The sequence below is a fragment of the Bison bison genome, unplaced genomic scaffold (assembly GCF_000754665.1).
Source record: "Bison bison bison isolate TAMUID 2011002044 unplaced genomic scaffold, Bison_UMD1.0 scf7180017864368, whole genome shotgun sequence".
NCBI lineage: Eukaryota > Metazoa > Chordata > Mammalia > Artiodactyla > Bovidae > Bison > Bison bison.
Genome location: NW_011494940.1, coordinates 3,123,407 through 3,129,688, shown reverse-complemented (window position 1 = coordinate 3,129,688; position 6,282 = coordinate 3,123,407). Strand labels below are relative to the sequence as shown.

General features: G+C 37.9%; 1 protein-coding gene across 4 annotated transcripts in view; it reads left to right on the top strand.

Moving 5' to 3' along the window:
- Nucleotides 1–6,282, top strand: part of RGS6 (regulator of G-protein signaling 6) — a 192,008-nt gene that overhangs the window by 226 nt on the left and 185,500 nt on the right. The window lies entirely within an intron of this gene.

Here is a 6,282-nt window from a genome sequence, read left to right as displayed (position 1 = left end):
TTGATGGCAACAAGGAAAGATTGCTGAAGTGTTGTGTAGCCTTGACTGTGACCTGGGAGGCGCCTAATAATTTGTGAATGACAAGCATAATATGTTCAGTGTGCTTCTTACATAAAGTCAAGTTCTCGTCCTGGTTTCTAGGAAGAAGCTACTCTTTGTCAAGTCACTAATATCATCAGTAAGTAATAATATTGAAAAAGAATGGTCTGATCAGCCTATGGTTGAGGCTTCTGGAAAGAAATAAGCTCATTAATAAGCTAGCCATTTGCCCTATGGGATGTGTACAAACATATAGTATTAAAGAAATTATTTTATATTTAAATAAGCTTCAAGAAAGTCTTATATTCTTCTACGAAATGCCTTTAAGTGTTCTAATTGATTGTACTTGAACTTCCAAAAGAAGTGGTTGTAAGTTTTTCTGCATTACTTTGGGGTTTGTGTGTTTTGTGTGCTCAAATATCTCTTTAAAAATTGTTAATTGTAAAATCTATCAAACACATGGGTATAGTTTCAAGAATAGAACTGTCACATGTACCACCTATACCACCATGGTGCTTCATAAATAATGCATAATAGGTATCTTAGAGACCCTGGGGAGCATAGTGGATGGCATCTACCTCCCTTTCCATTGGAGAAACCACTATCTACTTCTATACTAAACATATTGTTGCTCTTCTTCACAATCTTTCCACATATGGGTGTATCCTTTACTATCCAAACAAGTAACCAAATAAATTAAAATAAAATTTTAGATAACTCCCTAACTATTAAAATCTGGCTGTTTGCTTTCCAATCTGGGGGAACCAAAAGGACTAAGTATCTACTGCATACCTAAGAATGGCTAAATAAAAATCCTGACAATACCAAGTGGTGGTGAGTTTTTGGAGCAACTGGAACTCTTGTGTACTGTTGGTGGGAAGATAAAATGATGCAGCTATTCTGAAAGTTTCTTATAAAGTTAAGTATATGCTTACCATATGACCCAGCAATCCCTAGGCACTTATCCAAGAAAAATGAAAACTTGTATTCAGACAAAAACTTGTCAGTATTCATAACAGCTTTATTAATGATCTCCAGACTGGAAACAACCCAGATGCCTTTCAGTGAGTGAATGAATAAACAGACTGTGGTGCATCCAAATCCAGCAATGAAAAGGAGTGGGCTACTAAGATATGCACCAACTTGGATGGATCTTGAAGTTATTTGTCTGAATGGAAAAAAGTCAGTCTCAAAAGATTACATACTATGGTATTCCACTTATAGGACATTCTAAAATATAAACAAACCAAAAAAGCACAAAACCTGTAGTGATGGAGAGTGGCTCACTAGTTGAGAAGGACTGGGAGTATGATGGAATTCCATGAATTCCATAGAACAGTTCTGTATTCTGACTGGGTCGGTGGTGATGACACAAATCTAATCATAGGTCAAGGTTCATAAAACAGCACACCAGAAAAGTCTTCATACTATACGTTACTTTAAAAAAGAAATACACTCAGTTGAAGTATCCACAAATATGCCAACTGATTATTTAGACTGTCACTGTCTGAACTCAAGCACCAAGTGGATTTGGATAATGAACAATGCTTGTATTCTTAGTGTTCTCTAATTTTGAAATTTATATAAATGGAATTATGCCCTAATATTGGCCATAATATATTTTTCATACTTTTCTGGATTTTACTTGATAAACTCTTGTTTAGGATGTCTATCTATTTTCGTGGGCAAGATTGGTCTGTTGTTTTTCTTATTTACCCTCCTTGCTGGTTTTGTTACCAAATTTATGCTAGTTTCAAAAGTCTACAAGCAATAAATGCTGGAGAGGGTGTGGAGAAAAGGGAACCCTCTTACACTGTTGGTGGGAATGCAAACTAGTACAGCCACTATGGAGAACAGTGTGGCGATTCCTTAAAAACTAGAAATAGAACTGCCTTATGACCCAGCAATCCCACTGCTGGGCATACACACTGAGGAAACCATAATTTAAAGAGACATGTGTACCCCAATGTTCATCGCAGCACTGTTTATAATAGCCAGGACGTGGAAGCAACCTAGATGTCCATCAGCAGATGAATGGATAAGAAAGCTGTGGTACATATACACAATGGAGTATTACTCAGCCATTAAAAAGAACACACTTGAATCAGTTCTAATGAGGTGGATGAAACTGGAGCTTATTATACAGAGTGAAGTAAGCTAGTTTCATGAGATGAACCGTGGCGTACATCTCTTTTGTTGACATTCAGTTGTCCTTTGAAAAATAATTTTACCCTTAATCTAGTTTTTAGATATTTCAATTGTTTTATTTTTATTTGTAGATGATGTTCCATCTGGTTCTTCTTTCAATATGTGTTCTCATTCATTAAACAAATATTTACTGAGTATTTACTATTTTCTAAGCATTATTGGCACTGGGAATTTAGAAGTAAATTGAATAGATGAAAATTTCTGCTCTCATGGAATTTATATTCTAGTGGAGGAGACAGCAAAATAATAAGGAAAGTTTTTAGAATTTCAGTAGTGAGAAAGACCAAGGACAAAAATTAAGTATGAAGAGGGGGATAGGAGTGTTAAAAATCTGGAACCAGTGGCCAAGCAAGGACTTCCTGAGTAGGTTACATTTGAGTAAAGATGGAAGGAGATGAGGGGTTGAATTATGTGGATGTTGTGGGAAAAAGCATTCCCAAAAGCCAGAGCTAAAACTCCAAAGTTAGTATGTTCCTGGAGTCTTGAGGAACTAAGAAGAGGGAGCTACAGCAGAGTGAAGAATGAAATGTCCCTGGTGATCCGCTGATTAGGATTCCAAGCTTCCACTGCAGGGGGCATGGGTTCAGCTTCTGGTCAGGGAGCTAAGATTCCGTAAGCTGCATGGCACAGCCGAAAAGGAAAAATGCAGTACAGCGAAGGGAAGAAAGGATAATAGAGATGAAGTCAGAGTGATAATAGTGAGCCAAATCTTGTAGCCTCTAGGTCCTAGGATGCCTGGAGGACTTTGAGCATGAGTGACATGCTCTGACTTATATTTCAGTAGGATCACTCTGTTTCTTTCTGCTTACTCTGAGGAGTTTGATTGTTGATTGGGTTTTTTTTAATATTGAGCTGATTGTATATTTTGAAAATTAATCCCTTGTTGGTCGCACCATTGGCAAATATTTTCTCCCATTCTGTAAGTTGTTTTTTAGTTGTGTTATGGTTTCCTTTGCTGTGCAAAAACTTTTAAGTTTAATTAGGTCCCATTTGTTTATTTTCATTTTTATTCCCATTACTTTAGAAGACAGATCCAAAAAGATATTGTGGTGATTTATGTCAAAGACTGCCCTGCCTATGTTTTCCTCTAGGAGTTTCTATAGTATTTGATCTTACCTTTAGGTCTTTAATCCATTTTGAGTTTATGATGTTAGAGAATGTTCTAATTTCATTCTTTTATATGTAGATGTCTAGTTTCCCCAGCATCACACATTAAAGAGACTGTCTTTTCTTCATTGTATATTTTTTGCCTCCTTTGAGATTAATTGTATGTTTATTTCTGGACTTTCTAACTTGTTCCATTGATCTGCATGTCTGATTTTGCAAAAACTTCATTTTTAGACATACTAAATTTTGGGGACCTATTATACATTCAACTGGAAATAACAAGTAGGCACTTGGGTTTGTGGATGTAGCTTTTTAAGGGAGAGACTGAGCTGAGACATAAGTCATTGGCATATGGATGGTATTTAAAGCCATGGGATTAATGAGCTCACCAAGGGAGTGAGCACAGATAGAAAACATAGTCTGAGTCCCGAAACTTGGTATACACTAGTATACAGAATCTAGTCATGCAGAAAAGAAGAAATCAAAATAAACGGAGAAAGCACAGTTGGAGGTGAGGAATATTAGGAAAATATGTTTTCTTTGAAGCCAAATTTTCTAGCAAGTATTTCCAGCAAGAGTAGATTTGATCTACTATATGAAATGTAGCTGATACTCAAATAAAAACTGAGAATCAACCACTGAATTTAGTAGCATTGGCTCCACTGCTGACCTTGGTAGGTTCATGTTCTATGAAGCATTGAGAGCAAAAAGTCTTATTGGAGGGAGTTCAAGTCAGAATGGGAAGAGAGTGAATCGGGTTTTTTAACCTTTGTAGGAGTTTTTCATAACAGGGAAAAGTGCAAGTAATATCTAAATAGGGAAATGAGATTAGGATATGTAGGTTTTTAAATTAATATGAAAGTCACAGTATGTTTGTATGATGATGGGAATGATTCAATAAAGAGGAAAAATAGTGCAGGGGAAAGAGGGAAAATTCAAGGAGTGATTTCCACAAGAAGGTAAGGGATTGAATGTGATGCACCAGTACGTGGGTAGCTTTAGCCAAAAACATATACAGGGTATTCATAGGAAGAGGAGGGGAGGCATAGCAAATACACAAGGGTACAAATAATTGTTTAAATGTTCTTAGTAATAATGGAAGCAAAAAAGGTAGAGATGTTAGAGGATTGGGGAGAGATTAGAAGTTATGAAATAGTCATTTAGGGGAGTAAAGGGATTGGACGAGGGAAACAGAGTTTTGACTCCTAGGTAGCATTAGGGACCCTCTTGATTGTTATTAATATTTGTGAATTTAAAGAGAGGCAAATCTTTCTCCAGCCACATTCAACTCCCTTGAGTTTGAGCATGTATCAAGTAGAAAATTAGACTTCATTAGAAGTCCTTAAAAGACTATAGCAAGCATCAGAGTGTGATAAATCAAAGAGAGGCAAGAGAATAACTAAAATGATTGACCATTAAATTTTAACTGAGTAAGGGGAAAAGTGAGAATAAGATGGTAAAGAACAGTGAAGAGTAATGATTACAATAAATTTCTAGGTTCCAATGGCAAAGGAGTTTTGGAGCTGGAGGTGTGAGAAAGAGAGCCAGAAATATAAGAGATGGTGATTGGATAGTAGAATATCTGAAACTGAGGTTGTAGAGGTTGCAGTCAATTGGTGATGACAAGATGGAAGGTATGACCATGGGAATAAGTGACTGAGATAGGGTGGGAGTCAAGGAACTAGGAGGTCGTGATTTTGGAAGAGTGAGCTCTCCAGATATTGAAATCACTTCTGAGGAGTGTTAGAGAGGGTACTTGTAAGTCTTTATATAGAATGAGACACAAGGACCCACGAATCAGTATGTGACTGTCACAGCAAGGGCTACAGGTGATTTAATCCGATGTCAAGAGAGTAAAAGCCAAGTGTTCTTTTGAGAAGAGGGAGGGATTGAAGACTGAATGAAACCATAAGAAACAGAGATTGCTTACCTATCTTTAAACCCTATAGAATAACAGGCATGGGGCAGGGAAGATAGCCACCACCTAAGAGGGCTACAGGGAAGCAGGGCTATTGGGTAAGAGCAAGACATAGGAAATATTAACTGAAAAGGGTAAGGATATAAAAAAATCTTACCGTGTTTTTGAGCATATGTTCCAGAGAGCAGATGAAAGCATTTCAGGAAATGGTGAGTCTGTGACCTGGGCAATAAATGCACATGGTTCCTCTGTACCATGCACTAGGGTGGGCATGGGAGATGTGATGGTGAATAAAAACTTCATCTCTGCTTTTGAAAATTTTTAATCTAGTGAGAGAAACAGATACAGGTAGACCAATAGTTATATGAGCTATGTGCTATTATAGAAGATTACCCACAAAGCCCAGAGGAGAGAATCATGAGTTTTCCTTGAGTATATCTAGGACATTTCCCTAAGGATGTATCAGTTCACTTCAGTTCAGTCACTCAGTCATGTCCGACTCTTTGTGACCCCATGAATCGCAGCACGCCAGGCCTCCCTGTCCATCACCAACTCCCAGAGTTCACCCAAACCCGTGTCCATCGAGTCGGTGATGCCGTCGAACCATCTCATCCTCCGTTGTCCCCTTCTCCTCCTGCCCTCAATCTTTCCCAGCATAGGGTCTTTTCCAATGAGTCAGCTCTTCACATCAGGTGGCCAAAGTATTGGAGTTTCAGCTTCAACATCAGTCCTTCCAGTGAACACTCAGGACTGATCTCCTTCAGAATGGACTGGTTGGATCTCCTTGCAGTCCAAGGGACTCTCAAGAGTCTTCTCCAATACCAGTTCAAAAGCATCAATTCTTCAGCGCTCAGCTTTCTTTATAGTCCAACTCTCACATCGATACATGACCGCTGGAAAAACCATAGCCTTAACTAGACGGACCTTTGTTGGCAAAGTAATGTCTCTGCTTTTTACTATGCTGTCTAGGTTGGTCATAACTTTCCTTCCAAGGAGTAAGCGTCTTTTAA